General features: G+C 49.7%; 1 protein-coding gene across 1 annotated transcript in view; it reads right to left on the bottom strand.

The window, feature by feature from the left end:
* The window catches only part of ttv (exostosin glycosyltransferase 1 ttv), a 150855-nt gene that overhangs the window by 114001 nt on the left and 19510 nt on the right, over positions 1–17344 (bottom strand). The window lies entirely within an intron of this gene.

Here is a 17344-nt window from a genome sequence, read left to right on the forward strand (position 1 = left end):
AAAGGAAAGTTACACAGCTTTCTCAGAAACTTCGCAGCTAAACAAAGATTCGTCCTGGTCCGGGGTTCGAACCCGGGACCACCGCTTCACCGGAGCAGTCGCTCTACCAACCGAGCTCACCGGGACGGCAAGCTTACGGTAGGGCGAGAGCGAATTGATCAATAACTCGAAGATGGGAACAGAGTTGGGTGGATGCCAATGAGTAATTACTCCCTTACTACAAACCTACTCAACCTTGGGGGATAATAATAATAATTGGTTTTTGGTGGAAAGGAAATGGCGCAGTATCTGTCTCATATATCGTTGGACACCTGAACCGCGCCGTAAGGAAAGGGATAAAGGAGGGAGTGAAAGAAGAGAGGAACAAATAGGTCCGTAGTGGAGGGCTCCGGAATAATTTCGACCACCTGGGGATCTTTAACGTGCACTGACATCGCACAGCACACGGGCGCCTTAGCGTTTTTCCCCTGAAAAACATTTCACCAACACAGGACAACTGCTGGACAAAATCGGTTGTCCTGTGTGCCGCTTCTACTGGTTGTTTTACATAAGATGTCTAATTTTTAAAAAAACGCGCTATTTGAATTAGAAAGGTTTGGTTTGGCTTGGTTTATTTATTTTTTATTTATTTTATTTTATTTATTCAATACTACAGGCCTTTACGGCCCAAGCAGGAGGGGCATACACTTGGCATCAGCGTATAGAACGAAGATAGCAAATAATAATTTCAAAACACTTGTTCTATGGGCAATAGAACATGAGCAAAACAAGGACTAAACGAAATGCAAACCGAGCTCTTCATTTGGGAAAGTCAAACAGAAACAAACAGAAGTAAGCCAATGAATGAAATATGCAAAAATGAAATGTCAAACTTGCAGCAAGGCAAAAACACGATCAGTTTGGGCAACCAAAAAGCAGACAAGAAAAATATTCAAGAGCAATTCAAGGTTTCAATTGAATCAACGCTGGTTAGAAGAGGCAGAGGTAAGTTGTTCCAATCTGTTATCGTGCGAGGAAAAAAAGAATATTTAAAAACATTAGTTCTGGTGCTGTATGGCGTTAGAGAGTCATCGTGTCGATGTCGTGTTCGGCGTGCCGTAAGTAGTGTTATGTACGGATCAGGAGTCAGAGCAAGAAGGTTATTTTTAAGAAGGAACATAAATTTTAAGCGCTGAATTTTTCTTCTCAGTTCCAGTGTCGGTATTCCATGTTGTTTCATTAGTGCTGTCGGGGAATCAGTTGTACGGTACTTCGAAAAAATAAACCTGACTGCCTTACGCTGTATTCTTTCGAGAGCGTCAATGTTAGTTTTGGTATAAGGGTCCCACACTACGCATGCATATTCAAGTTTTGGTCTTATTAATGATGTATAAGCTAAAAGTTTAGTTTCGGCGGGGACATGCTTCAATTTATGACGGAGAAGGCAAAGTTTCCGAAAAGCTGTGTCACATACGTTAGTTATGTGAGTGTTCCAGTTTAGGCTGTTTGTTAGTGTGACGCCAAGATATTTATACTCGCTGACTTCGGTTAGTGGTTCTGTCCCGAGGGCATAGGGAAAAGAAAGGTTATTAAGTTTCTTGGTTATTTTCATATACACTGTTTTGTCAGCGTTCAATTGCATATCCCAACAATGACACCAGGAAAGAATATTTTGTAGATTATTATTAAGAGTTATCTGGTCATCCTCGCTTGACACTTCCCTGAACAGCACGCAGTCGTCTGCAAACAATCGTATTTGGACGGGTTCAGTAATAACGCTCACAATGTCATTAATATATATTAAAAACAACAATGGTCCTAGCACGCTGCCCTGAGGGACGCCGGAAGTAACTGGAAGTTCATGGGAGTAGTAAGTATCAATATTAACAAACTGTCTACGATCAGTGACATACGCAGCAACCCAGTTAATAATGAAAGGAGGAAGGTTAATCATTTTAAGTTTTTCAATAAGCTTAGAGTGTGAAACAAGGTCAAAGGCTTTCCTGAAGTCTAAAAAAATAACGTCCACCTGGCCGGATTTGTCTAAAATTCTAGCAAGGGAATGGATTACCGTTGTTAATTGTGTCACCGTAGAAAATCCTTTACGAAAACCATGCTGCGCAGGTGAAAGTATATTGTTATCCTCCAGAAAATCTCTGATGAAGTTGGCTATGACGTGTTCAAGCATCTTACAACAAGATGATGTTAACGAAATTGGTCGGTAGTTAGTAATCATTGTGGGGTCTCCCTTCTTAGGCACTGGTACTACACGTGCCGTTCGCCAGTCAGGGGGAAGGGCTGCAGTGGACAGTGACGCACCGAAAATTATTACCAGAAAGTGTGACAGCATTTCTGCGTATCGGCGCAGAAAAACATTCGGTATGTTATCCGGTCCTGGGGTAGATTTTGTTTTTAGATTAAGGATCATAGAAAGCACACCTTGAGCGGATACAAATTCAGGAGATACATTTGATAAAGGTGAAAAGGGAAGTGCAAGCTCTTCTGAGTTAATAAACACACTGTGGAAGAATGCATTAAAGTGTTCGGCGATACTTTGCTTTTCGACAACGGGAATGCCATCTTTAATTATTTGATCCACTGCCTTGTTCTTTTTGCTCAGAAATTTCCAGAATTTTTCTGGAGCCGTACGAATAAAGTGCGGCAAAGTGTTATTGAAATAATGCCGTTTGGCATGCCCAATTGACGAGCTCAGCGTAGCTTGTAAGTTCTGTACTGTAGTTGGTGAGGCATTCCGTCGTCTTAAGCGTTTTATTTTTCTTTTCAAGTGAATGACTTCACGCGTTATCCAAGGGTTTTCATTTCCTGTTTTCTTTGTTTTCGTTGGAACGAAATTTTCGATGCAATAAGTGCAGATTTTTTTTTAACTTGTCCCAAAGTTCTACTACATTGCTTCCGTGAAAGTTGCTTAGGTGTAAATCGAGGTAATCTAACATGCTTTCGTCTCTGGCACGTGTGAAGTCCTTCACTTGTACAGTTTTTGCCTTCTTAGCGGTACATTTTTTTAAATGACACGAATAGTACACCATCCTATGATCAGACATTCCATGTTCAATTGATACTGAAAAATTCTCGATTGTTTTGCTCACGAAGACAAGATCAAACATTGATGATGAAGAACCATGCACTCGCGTTGGTAAGTTGACAACTTGGTGCAAATTGTGGCATAAGATTATTTCACGCATATAATTAACATGAGTGCTAAATTCGCCACTAGAAGAACAATGTTCCCAGTTAACTCCTGGAAGATTAAAGTCCCCCACTAAATAAATTTTTTTATGTACGAATGAACTGACATGCTCACGCAAATCACACAGGAATTGAGGTGGTGAGCCAGGCGCTCGATAAACGGCAAATAGCAAGAATGAATGTTCGCAGTAAGAAATCTTTAGGCTAATAGTTTCAGTGCTATCAGCCTGACACAAGAGAGTTGCTGACAAGTTTTGCTTTACCAGCACAGCCACCCCGCCTCCCCTCGTTGATCTGTCACGACGGAAAACACTGTAAGATGGTGGAAAGACGTCTTCATCATCTATGCCACTGTGTAGCCAAGTTTCGGTCAAAACAACGATGTGCGGGTTGTAACCTAAGATAATAGCCTCTAACTGATCACTTTTGTTAACAATGCTGCGTGCATTTATATTTAATATGCGCATATCTTTCGTATCAGTCCGGAGAAGTCAGTCTTGTTTAGCACTGTTATATTTACCAATTTTTTTCCTACAGTTTTTAGCGTCATCCCAAATGTAAAGGTCGTTGTCGACTCGAAGTTTCTCGTTGATTAGTTGAACTTTTCTTTTGTGCTCCCTTTCCTCTGAAGTACTGTCCCACAAAAGTTTACGCTTCCTGAGCGTGTTTCGTGAGTAATCGTTTTGAACAGAAGTATTAGAACCTTTGAGTTTGAAAGCATTTTGCATGACACTTTTCTTTTCTTCGTAATCTTGAAAATATAAAATTACTGGCCGCGTTTTATCGCTCTTGCCGATCCGATGTATTCGGGCTACAGACTTGCACGTGATTTGTAACTTGGTAGAAAATATATCAGTTAGAATTTTACGACGCAGTACAGCCTCTGTCTCTTCTGGTTCCTCTGATACCCCAAAAACCAGTAAATTCGAGCGTCTACTTTTATCCTCCAAATCCGTAATTTTCGCTTCTAAGGCTTTAACCGTGCTTTCCAGTGCTTCCACGCGCGCGGCTTGTTTCTCCATTTCTGTAAATCGAGTCTCCCAGTCCGTCAGACGTGTTTTCATGCTAGTTTGTTGTATAGTTTTTTTTTTCTTTTTTGAGCTATGGAACCTCATATTTAAGTTAGGAAAGCGCTTTATACGACATCGCATTTTCAGCGCTGCAGTGCATCAGAATACAGCCAAGACGTGCTAACTAACAGGCTGGTTAACTAATATTGAATAGCCAAATTTTCAACTATTGCTGTTAATTAGCCTCCTTATATACTGAAAGGCGTGTCGCCCAACCGCATATAATACCCACATACAAGTTTTGAGACTTTCGAAAACGCAGTTACTCTCGGCGTCGCGCTATAAAGCAACTTGCCTATTTCGACGAGATACATGCACTGGAGGGGTTGCTTCACCTGCAAGCTTCTCGAAAGCGCGTGTATGTATTTTAGCGTGACGCAGCCTCCGGCGAATCAACCAATTTAGCCCCCGACGACACATTTTCTTCCCGACGAGGCTTCGATAGCACGCCGTATTAGGCCTTCAAGGAGCTTTCTCTCCCTCCCTCAGTTTCTGTTCGCACCGCCAGGCGAACAGGCAGCCCACACTCCCCCAAGGAGCTCCCGAACCGAGGTCAGCACCTGAGTTCACAGCACTTAAAAAACTAAAAGAAAAAGAAAAGTACGGGACACGTGTAGGCAGGACACGGCTGCAACTTGCCGGGATCGATAGCGAAGTTCGAAGCCACACGGGCCACACACACACGCATACACACAAAACAAAATATAGAGAAGTCTGTACAGAGCTCTCGCTCGTGGTCTCCCCCTCTCCCACACCGAGGCGCGACCCCCGCACAATACGAGAACGGAATACGTCGCTTCCTCCTCCCACATACCCTCTCCCCCTCCCCACGCGGGGCGACGCCATGTCTTCTAAAATGCGCAAACACGGAGCGCTGCTGCCCGTACGCCTCAGTCATCGCCACCCGCCAGAAAAAAAAAAAAAAAGTTAACCAGAGACAAGAAAGACACACCGACGAGAGAGCGAGAGACAAGGCTGCCGCGGTCTCGGGCGCAGTCAGGTCGGACGACTGACAGGAACCGCGCGTAAAAGGAGAAGCGCCCCCAGATGCCGAAAACGAGAGGCGCAAACACGGGAGATCTCGTGTCTTCCTTTTTTCCGCAAAGACGAATGGCAGTGAACAACGGGCTAGGGGGGAGGTGGGGGGGGGGGGGGGGTGCAAAACCCAATACGCGGACGCGGTGACTGACAAACAGCCCCGTATTTATTCCCACCACCAGCAAACGAAGCCAGGGAGAAAAGGAACAGAAGCAAAGACGACGTGAAAAGAAAAAAACTGCGAAGAAAACGCAAAGCAAAGACTGAGAAACCGCGCAGAGAAAGGCAGCTCTCCCGTCGCCGTCGTCTGCTGCTGCTGCTGCTGCGCGGCAGATCTCGCGAGAGAACCAGCATCTGTCGTCGTCTGCTCGCGGCAAGCGAGAGAGAGAGAGAGCCTCGTCGGCCCAGAGGCGCGTTGAAAGCAAAACAAAAGAAAAAAAAGCGCCCCGTTCCTTTTTCGCGCGCGCGCGACACAAGGTTCGCACGACATCGCGAGCGGTCGCCGCCTATAAAGATGTTAATTGGGCGCGAAGCCATATATTTCGCGCGCAACCTCCCTCCCCCTCCCTACGCCGGCACTTATCGTGCGGGAGAGGCCGGTACATATTTACGAGACAGCGTAACAGCTAGCTGCTCTTCCACGAGCTTTTCCTCGACGCGGCACTTTCGCGTTGCAGACGGCCGCAAGTTAGCGCCTCGTCGTCTGCGCTAAGCTTCCGGAAGCAGACGACGCGAACTTTGCGGAGAGACCCGGGCACGATGGATTGCTCTGGCGCATTCAAAGAAGTAGAGCAATCCCACCAATCACGAAACGCAAATCCAAAACGACCCCCGGACAGTTTCTGCATATGCGCTGACGTATGCGCGCCTACGGGCCAATCAAGAAGCGCGTCACTGGCGCGGTGTTCCGCACTCCACCGTATAGTATGTTTTGAGCGGTGCCGGAAAGTTCACTCGAACGCCGCTAGAGGCGTGAGCGTCAGCTGATTTCAGAGCTTTATCGAATGCACTGCGCCGGAGTTTTCTACATTCCCGGGCCGTTCGGGAGTAAGTCTTCAGCAACGCCTAAGATTAATGAAACCTGCCAACGAAATACTCGATGCACACGATCAAACCTGGATTTCGTTTTTTTTATATCCGTTTATTTCGCGGGTGCTCGGGATTAAACTAATGCGGCCTCGCGCCCGTGTACAGCTGGCGAAACCAGGGAACGGCTTTCCCGTTCCATTTAGTGGCGTCTCTGAAATAGCCTCACGTCTTACTGCCATTCTTCACTCTGCAAGCCGCCATCGAAAAGGATAGAAACGAATGCAGTTGTCAACCCTGAAAGGCTTCCCCTTTGTCAATCCAGCGTCGCTCGTGACAGCCACCTCTTACAACCAAAACGAGCTCTCAAAATATGAACGCAATCGAGTCGTCAACGCATGGATCAGAAAGGCAGACTTCTTTGACTCAGCACAACTCATTTCCCACCATTTAACGCTCCGCAGCAGAAGGCGCAACCGACGATGGAAGGACTGTGTATACAAACCGGACCTGCAGGACCTGTTCTGGACCTGTTCTGGACCTGCCCCTCTCTGTACGCCATTCGGCAGAAACACCTGTCCCGATGCGGACCACCAAATATATAGAATTTAGGCCGCACCGCCGGACCTTGCTGGACTTCCTTCGGAAAATCAGGCGTACAATTTATGCCCCAAGGCACGCTGTCGCAATAAAAAAAAAAAAGGACGATGATAAACAGTTTCCAGTTTTCACGCATAGCAGCAGCATGTGAGCAACAGCAGCGACAGTGACTGGCAAGCCTTCCATGCTTTGTTACCACGCAGTCAGCATGACAATCGCCGGGTCTTGCTTGCCTACCTCTAATGCTAAGTGCTAAGAATAAGAGGATTGCACTTAAGTCTGCTTATGAGCGCAAATGCAAAATCCTTTCCTTGCCCTCTCTTTCTCTCTCCATTTTTTCTTTTTTTTCTGTCATTTTTATGCTCTTTGCTATGTTTTATTTTTATTATGGTTATTCCTTTTTCATTTGTAGTTCTGTTTCTTTATTTCTTATTTTCTGGCTTTTCATTCCATTACATATATATGTTGCTTAAGAACTGCTGATTAATCAACTTTTACATTTATGTTTTCTTTACCACACAACTTATGACTGACAGTTCGTGCGGACAACTTCCGCCTACAACCTCCGTCCACGCCACTCATGGGCCAAGAAACGCTTACGCCTTTAATAATCGGGCCTCTATAGTTTTGTCATTCGCCTGTTGTATGTCACAGGTATTCACGGTCGATGTCACCGATTTCGCGCCAGCTGTATTCTAACTCCAGACAGCGATTTCTTCCTTGTCTCGTTCAATTCCTTTACGCAGCATCGAGAAGCGAAAGAAATTTTAAAACACGCGCCATTCTACCAATACGCTGACCTCCAAAACGCCGCCATGATGGATCAAGTGAGGGGCCCCTTTTAGGTCGTGAAAATCGCCAACGGCACATCTTCTTGAAGGACGCTTCGTGACCTGAGCAAAGCTGTAAGAGGGACATCCATGGCCCAGATCTTCACGCCGTAGCCTTAGCACAGCACACAGATGTACGCATTGTCGAACGAAATTACTTCACCCATTTTCAAAGAAGGTCGTAGCCGCATCCAGCGTAAAGCAAACTTCGCCGCAACAGCTTGCCCCTTCGGCTCCTTCCCTTCTGAAAACGGTCTATACAAACAGTCTATAGACTTTTTAGAGACTGTTGCCTTCCTGTAGACATTTTTTGTCTATTTATAGTCTATAGACAAAGGTCTACTAAACGTTTATGGCCATAAATTTATAGATCGTCTATGGACTGTCTATAGAATATGCATTGCCTATAGAGATCTCTGGGGTTTGTCTATAGAGAGAGTATAGAATTTATACACAGAAGTCTATGGACAGTATATAGAGTGTTTAAAAAAATTTTTTTGTAAGGGTTGCTATCGGTTTGAACGCAACAATGGCCGCTGCTTGCGCGGGCAAAAATAGGCGGCAATTTTCGAACCGCTCCACAGGATGTACCGGCATGTAATGTATCTATAGCGCTGCTCTCCGCTCGTTACGCAATACTTCTTTTAAAACCCAGCTTATATAACCGAGCCCGGTAAAGCATGACGAATTAGGGTCACATTTAGCTACCGCGGTCGGAGAAGGCAAAGAAACCCGCTGATTTCGGTAACGCGGTACGACGCAGCCACAAATGCTATTACGGGGAGAATTGCGCCGCCAAAAGCTATCGCTCCGAGGGTCGCTTTTGTAAGAGGCTAGCGGTTAAAACAAACACGGCGCCACTGCTTCCTATGCCGTTTTGACGGGAGAGGAGAGTCCCGGTAATTGTTTTCCTCTGGCTGGACGGACACACCACGTCCAGAGAGAGAGGGGGGAAACGAAGGGGAGAAAGTGTGGGGAGAAGAGAAATTCAGTTTGTTTCGTAAAAATAATAATAATAATTGGTTTTTTGAGGAAGGAAATGCCACAGTATCTGTCTCATATATCGTTCGACACCTGAACCGCGCCGTAAGGGAAGGGAGAAAGAAGGGAGTGAAAGAAGAAAGGAAGATAGAGGTGCCGTAGTGGAGGGCTCCGGAATAATTTCGACCACGTGGGTATCTTTAACGTGCACTGAATCGCACAGCACACGTAAAAAAATAATAATTGGTTTTTGGGGAAAGGAAATGGCGCAGTACCTGTCTCATATATCGTTGGACACCTGAACCGCGCGTAAGGGCAGGGATAAAGGAGGGAGTGAAAGAAGAAAGAGGTGCCGTAGTGGAGGGCTCCGGAATAATTTTGACCACGTAAAGAAATGGGTTTTTTGGGGAAAGGAAATGGTGCAGTATCTGTCTCATATATCGTTGGACACCTGAACCGCGCCGTAAGGGAAGGGATAAGGGAGGAAGTGAAAGAAGAAAGGAAGATAGAGGTGCCGTAGTGGAGGGCTCCGGAATAATTTCGACCACGTGGGGATCTTTAACGTGCACTGACATCGCACAGCACACGTAAAAAATAATAATAATTGGTTTTTGGGGAAAGGAAATGGCGCAGTATCTGTCTCATATATCGTTGGACACCTGAACCGCTCCGTAAGGGAAGGGATAAGGGAGGAAGTGAAAGAAGAAAGGAAGATAGATGCCGTAGTGGAGGGCACCGGAATAATTTCTACCACCTGGGGATCTTTTTACGCGCACTGACATCGCACAGCACACGTAAAAAAAATAATTGGTTTTGGGGGAAAGGAAATGGCGCAGTATCTGTCTCGTATATCGTTGGACACCAGAACCGCGCGTAAGGGAAGGGATAAAGGAGGGAGTGAAAGAAGAAAGGAAGAAGGAGGTGCCGTAGTGGAGGGTTCCGGAATAATTTTGACCACGTAAAGAAATTGGTTTTTTGGGGAAAGGAAATGGTGCAGCATCTGTCTCGAATATCGTTGGACACCTGAACTGCACTGTAAGGGAAGGGATTAAGGAGGGAGTGAAAGAAGAAAGGAAGAAGAGGTGCCGTAGTGGAGGGCTCCGGAATAATTTCGACCATTTGGGGATCTTTAACGTGCACTGACATCGCACAGCACACGGGCGCCTTAGCGTTTTTCCTCCATAAAAACGCAGCCGCCGCGGTCGGGTTCGAACCCGGTAACTCCGGATCAGTACCACAAAAACGCAGCCGCCGCGGTCGGGTTCGAACCCGGGAACTCCGGATCAGTAGCCGGACTCGAACCCGACCGTGGCGGTTGCGTTTTTATGGAAAATTGTTTTTTTTTGTGGAAAGATGACAGAGTGCCTTATATCGGTGGACACCCGAACCGCGCCGTAAGGGAAGGGAGTGCCTGCTGCGCAAGCGTGACCCTTCCTTCGCCGTCGTGACGAATTGTGCGCTTCTGTATCCGAATTCTTCGGTTTTAAGCCGCTCGAAGCCGACGTTTCCGTGCTTTCGGAAATAAAATGACCTAGTTGGCATTGTCGCATACAAGTACAAAATAAAAACTCACAAGTCGGTTACGACTGCGTAACGCGATGCTCAGCGATAGCTGTTTAGGCGTTTAGTTTCGGGGGTACATTCCTGGCGCACCGGTGTAGTGGTCACGTGATGCACCCCTGCACTGGCAGGCGGCTGTGCCAAACAAAGGCACCCGTAGGCTTATGCGACCCAGGCTGGCCGTGACATAAAGTCACGTGACCGTGATACTGTGCCCGCCGGTTACGCCGACGGCGACGAGAAAGCCAGGGACGGGCGCCTAACAGCTATCGCTGTAAAATCCCCCTTTTGCCGTCAAAGGACCCCCTGCTAGCAAATGGCGCCGGCCGGTTCTCATGAAGCTGATAGCCCGAGTAGCGTGGTAATGCAAGGAGTGGCGGGACAATGCTGGAAAGGGGCTATCCCTGACAATGCAAGGAGGAGACTGTCCCCTTTCATCTGCCACTCCCTGCATTGTCCCACCAGCAGAGTCATGAGAATCGGCCGACGCCATTGGCTGGAAAGGGGATCCTTTGACGGGGAAAAGCCGTCCACTTGCGTCCGACCCTGCAGCGTCGTCCGTCTCCCTTTCGTCCCGTCCTTGGCGCTGTTTTCAAGAATCGCGAACTATAGGAGGTATTCACTGAGGCCGCGCTACCAGACGGCGCGAGCGTCGGCACGGCAAACGCGCCATGTTTGCGGTCGTTTCACGAAAGCTCGCGCAGTGTCACGGTGCGCCGTGAGGTATCCGGCCTGTATTGCTAGTGATCCGTAACATCTTTGCACGTTGTTAAATGCGTCAACGTCCAATTTTCTTTGTGGAACGCTTATTGTGCATAAAGTTTGCAGCAGAATTCTGTGCCGTAATTTAACCGAGCTGCGTGCCGCAACTAGGCAGCAAAACTGGCCGGCTGCATTGCACGCAAGAATGTAAACGACTTGCAGCTTTTAATATCACTTCATAACTGTCAGCTACTCATGCAGGACGCATAGTAGATAACGCAGCACATGATTAATTACCCATATTCCTAAACGGACGCTGCAGAAACTCATATTTCCAGCGGCTCTATAGTCCGCGAACTGCCGAAGGCTCATTGTTTCAGCAAAAGGCATATTGTGTCATAGCTGCTTTTGTTTACGCGACAAAATGGTCGAGCAAATACTGTCATGCACTCGCAGCACGAATGGCAGACATTGCAAGAATGTTTTGCAGGTTTTATTGTAGAAACGTAGCGTTGCTTCCAGTGCCCAAAACCTGGAATCTGTAGGCCGGTTCGCATCAACGCGATGTGCAGTAATTCCGCTAAATTCAGTAGTAACACGTCACTTTCAGCAGACAGAGATGACAAGTTAAGCTAGCTAAACGAACAGACACGTTTAACTACTCACCTAGGTGAAAAACGGCACTTCGGCCGTCAGCACCCTCAGCACGGATGTGGGGTCGACCGCTTGTCAAGCAATTGCACCCTCTCATAGATTTGCATGCTTTAATTCCTCGGCCTGTCGGCAAACTTACGCCGTGCACAAGGCTGGCCTCAATATCGGTGAATTCAACGCACGGCAGCCGTCTTGTAGTACGTCCCACACCACGCCGGCACCTGCACATTCCTACGGGTCGACGTTTTCACAAAGTGTAACGTTTTCAGCGTGCCCGCTCTTTTCTGCATCGCGCAGTTCACGGCGTATCCACTCAGTCACACGGTGTTACGGGTCGGACAGAAATGATCGGCGGCGAGACGCTAAACACACTCGCATTTCACACATCACATGCCAGGTAAATGCTGCGGCTGCCGCGCGCGCGACCACCAACATGGCGAATGCCGCGCCGGCCACTAGCGCCCCTTGCGGATGACGTCATGTGAATACCTCCTATAGAGACGGTAAGAGCATATGTCACACAAAACTAGAGCCGCCTCAGAAACAACGCGGGCACAAACCGACCGCACCGCTCTCAAATGCGAGGAAATCCGAGAGGTCACCCCGAGGCCAACGCCAGCAACGCTCCACCACGCTTATCTGCGCAGGGGCATCCGAGTCGGAGCCGCGTTCCCCGGTGCCTCTCTAAAACCGCACCGCTCGGGGGAACGCAAATGGAGCGCGAGCCGCAGTTCAAGGCCCGCAGACCGCGAGCCACGATATAGCGAACGCCACGAGGACGAGTCCGGGCACCGGCCGGGAAACCATATCGCGGCAGCAATGCCAAGTTATTCTTTTTCTTTTCTTTGGGAACAAGAGGCGCGGACAATCCGTGGCCCCTTCCAGAGGTGAGCAATACGAAACGGCTGTATGGAGCGCATGCGCAGTGCTTACAGCGAGTGCGAAGAGGGAGGCGGAGAAACAAAGGAATACCTGCCCCTCTGTTATCAGGAGGAACATAAGCGGGGGCACACATATTATGCACACACACACATCAGACGACGCGGACGAATGGAAAGAGTGCGCCTTCTACAGCGTATACAGTGTGTGTTGTACCCCCGGGGTACCTCCCTGCTCGTCCAGATATAGCACCGCTGATCGAGAAGAGACACTCCGCGGTAGATTTCGTGTCCGCTCTCCATTAGCGCTACTCGGGGCGGGAGATGGCCACGAGGGGGGGGGGGGGGGGGGGGGGGCATCATCGCGAGCTTCTCGCGTGCCCCGGGCTGCACCGGAGCAGCGGGAGTCGCACGCCACTATCCGGGGCACGTACAGGGTTGGCCAAAATTTCATGGGCCGCAATGTCTGTATAGCTTGGAGCCGTGTATACTTACTGGGGCACCTACAACAATCGCCAAGCTCCAAATCGCCAGGGGTTGAGGGGGTGTCTCATCTTTACTCCCGAGTACGTTTGGTGCTACATTGGCGCCGCAAATGCCGGCTATACTGCTCAAAATCAGATCCTGTATAGCCAGGGAACTTTTGACCAACCCAGTACATGATGATGTCCTCAGGCGTAATGGCACATACTCAGGGCGTGGGAGATTGGCCAGGGTGCATTATGCATACAAACATGGACAAGGGGTGGAGTATTTGGATAATTTGTGTCTTTCACTAGAATTTGTACAAACTAATTAAAAGAAAGAATGAAAAAGGAAAAGCAGTGAATTCTCATTCTAGAGGAGGAAACTACCTGATACAGGACAGCCCGGTTTTGCCTTCACCCTCTCCATGGAGTCCACCATGCTAAAAAAAGAAAACGCGATATTCCATTCGTTTGCGACCAACCCAAACCTCCACTCCGACTGCCGCGAGCAGGATCGAAACCCTTTGATCACACCGATTACGGAAATCTTGAGATGCATCTCATCAAAAGAGTATGTGTCAACATTTACTATTAATCCTCCACAGGCTATAAAGAGCAGACCGAGGCGCCGTCCGTGAGCCATAGCGTCAACTACCCGAGGCGCTGCGTGACACGAGCAGTCATGAGCAGAGAACTTTATTGCCGCTGCATGAGGCGACAATCGGCAGACCCACTCAACTTTGCGTATACTTTTTTTGCGGGGAGCGGAGGGGGGGACCAAAAGGCGAGCTGGGTTTTGAAAGATTCGCTTTATATACGGACGGCGCGGCCTTTCGCAACTTGCTTGCCGGATTAACGGCGGTCTTGGTGCGTCATCGTGTGACGCAAGCGGTACCTCGTCAACACCCCCCCCCCCCCCCCCTCGACCTTTTACGTCCCACCGTCCTCCCTTTTCGCCGGGCCCCATCGCGACCCCGACCGTTGCATATGAGCACTAGGAAGGAAGGTTATAACGCACGAATAGGTGACGTCAGCGACACACTGCAGTGGTTATTGCACGCACCAGCGCGGTGCCTCTGCGCAGACGTAGACGCAATTCCCTTAGCAAGTGCTTCATTAGTTCAGTCGAAACGTATTTATGGAAGGGGAACCGACCGCGCGGTCCGCATAGGAAATTAAATGCGCCGGTAAAGGCTGCTACACTGCAAGCGTCGGGCCGCCGCAGCCCCGCGGTAATCTGCTCCCGGCAGCGTCTGCGACGACCAAAAAATGAAAAAAAAAACACGAAGAGGCGCGACAGACGACGGCCGCTGCAGAAAACGGCCAACGGTATTTCCACCAGCTAAACGCTCGCAACCTATCGAGGCCTTCTTCGAGCAATGCTAATTGAGGAAGCAGCACTGAGCAGGGACACGGAAATTTATCGGTCACTCTTGGAAGAAGCGGAGGGGCGAGATGGGGGGGGGGGGGGGGGGGGGGGCTATTATCTGAACAGCGTATTTCGCCGCGACTTCTTTCGCCGAAAAATTAGGCTCGCACCATTTTCCTACGCGAATTCTCGCTACAAATTCTCGCAAATTATACTACAACTTTCATAACCTGCACGAGTCACTTCTAAGCGCGCATATCCCATGTGGCATCGGCTGAGCCGCTTCGCCGATCAAGCGCTGCTGACGAAAGCTCCGCAGAGGGAAAAAAAAAGGGGGGGGGGTAAAGAAAAAAACGCGAGCAGGCACACCCGCAGCCAGATAGCTGGACTTCTTCAAAACTGCCAAACAGAGGAAAGGGAAAGAGGCGGCCTGATTGCCAAGTGTTTCTGAAAACCGGGAGGCCGGCGACTCTGTTCCGGCAGCACGCAGTCCCTCAGCGCTACACTTCCGCGACACTCAAGAAGAACTTCGCCCGAAGGGAATTCCGCGCCCGCACATCCCCCCCCCCCCCCCCGCACCCCCGCACCCCCAACCCCCGCCGCAGCTGGCGAGTCTGGTGCCGGAAAGACGAACCGCGGTCAGCGGGCAGCCCCTGGTTGAGAGGCAGCGTGGATGAGGACACCCCCCCCCCTTCTCCAGGGTAGGCGGCGGCGGCTGTTCCGTCGGACAGAGAAACGCGAAGATCGACTTTCACGCGACTCGCAGTGCCCAGCAAAAAGAAAAAACAAAACCTCCACTTCTTCGCCTCTTTCTTGCCGCAGGGCATTGTGGGTGTGCGCGACCACGAGTTCGGGGAAACGGCTTTGCCAGTCCAGGGTCTTCTCTCCTTTGCAGAACCGCGGATGCTTTGGGGAGGGGACCTCTCAACGTAGCACCGTCGGGAAAACAAGGGGGCGCCAAAAAAAAAAAAAACACGAGCGCCAAACCAACGAGAAAACGGGCAGCACCGAATTGTACATGTGACGCCAAATCATACGCGATCTTCATTAAAAGGTAGGACTGCGCAAATAAGACAAGGACAGCAGGTATATAGGAACGAAAACGACACCACGAGCGCACAGCCTCGATCGACATCCGCTGGCGGGAAAGGAAGGGGGAGGGGCGTATTTTCATTCCGTTTCCCGGTGTGTGTGTAGTCAGACCGGAAATCTTGCCTCCTTCGGTGTTCCGCAAGGCGCCATGGGGAACACGCAACAAGCGAACGTCATTTATTTAAGGGCAGTGCACTCTGTACCACGTCCGGGTTTGCGCTAACGGCTGCTCGCCGTCCTCGAGACGGATCGAGTCGGTCCGACCTTTCTAGCTATGTAGCGGGACAAAGAAGCGCATCGGACTCTGACTCAAACTTCCTCCCTGTAATATACCTCCAATAAAGTTTTTCGGACAGACTCACTCGCGACGTCGTGCCTGAAACGTCGTGTCCTAATTCCCCTTCGAATTCTAGCCTCTACACACTAGCACATTCCATGTGTATCTGGTATTTATAGAGACGAGAAGCATGATAACTTCGAAGGGGAGCGTCCAACGAAAGTACAGGTGTGGACACCAATATTACGCAGCACGCTGATATATGTGATTCTTGGTGACAGTTCTCACCAAACGCCGCTAGAAAACTGCGCGTGCGCAAATGATGACCGCTCGCAAAAGGAGGATTACGTTACACGACGCCACGGGGGCAGATCGCGCACGACGTGCAGTTGGGGTCAGCGACGTATACCAAGTCAGCAGGGTTCACTCGGTATACAGAACGGATACAACTCAAGAACGCAGCGGCTTTTTCCCGTCAAAGGAACCCCCTTCCAGCCAATGGCGCCGGCCGATTCTCGCGACCCCGCTGGCGTGAAAAAGCAAGGAGCGGTAGACGAGAGGAGACAATCCCTAGTTCCCTCAATGATCGGGGATAGACCACTCTCTCCATTGAGGCGCCATTCCCTGGCATTGTCACGCTAGCAGGGTGAAGAGAATCGGCCGACACCAGTGGCTGGACGGCTAAAAGCCGCTGCGTTGTTGAGTTGTATCCGCGACTATAGAAAATCAGCGACTATCGCGGCAATTCGTACTCCCGAGTCGCGTAGCGCGTGCGACCGGCTGTGAATTGCGACCAGTGCACGTCCATGCACTCTCAACGGACAGGAGTAAATAGGGAGTTAGCTCTCCACTGGCGCACTACCTTAACGGAGTGCACTAAAGGACAGCTTACACCCTTTTTACTCCCATATAAGGCTTATTCGTGTTTAGAGTGTACAATGCGCGGCATGCAGGCTGCCTCCTCGAATGAAGACGTTCGGAACGGGAATTGTCGGAACTGGCGCCGCCAGCAATGACAATTAAGCCCGACGTAGAAACAACGAGCTCCACATCAGTTCCCAGACGCCGCTGCCTTTAGCAGGCTTCGCCACTCGGGGATCGCACGACCGAAGAAGACAAAGCAGCGCGCGAGTCGTCCGTCCTGCGACGCGACTGTCGCTTTTCCAACCACTAATCGGTCGCGCGATTTTCGCGCGCGAAATCGCGACCATGAACGCCTTTTTACACCACGTGCGCGCTACACTACCGCAGGTCCTCGGCTTCCGGACTCCGCGCCTCGCGACAACCCGCGCGTCACGCACGCCAGCCAACGCGCCGAGACTGCGTCATCTACGCAGTACGCAAAACATACGCAGAGAGGGAGCTAGACAGGGTGTGAGGGAGGGAGGGAGGGGGAGGGGGGTGAACATAACCGCGACGGGGGCGCTCCGGGGATTGCGTATATAGTATACTGCTCGGTACACACAGGAAGTCGCACTACATATACACCGTTGCCGACGCACGCCAGGGAGGGATGGCTGGTCGCCTAATAAACAAGAAAGAAGGAGAAACAGAAAGCAAGCAGAGAGAGAGGAGGCCAACGCAGAGAGCGGGCAACAATAAACAGTCGCCTCG

The sequence above is a fragment of the Amblyomma americanum genome, chromosome 5 (assembly GCF_052857255.1).
Source record: "Amblyomma americanum isolate KBUSLIRL-KWMA chromosome 5, ASM5285725v1, whole genome shotgun sequence".
Taxonomy (NCBI): domain Eukaryota; kingdom Metazoa; phylum Arthropoda; class Arachnida; order Ixodida; family Ixodidae; genus Amblyomma; species Amblyomma americanum.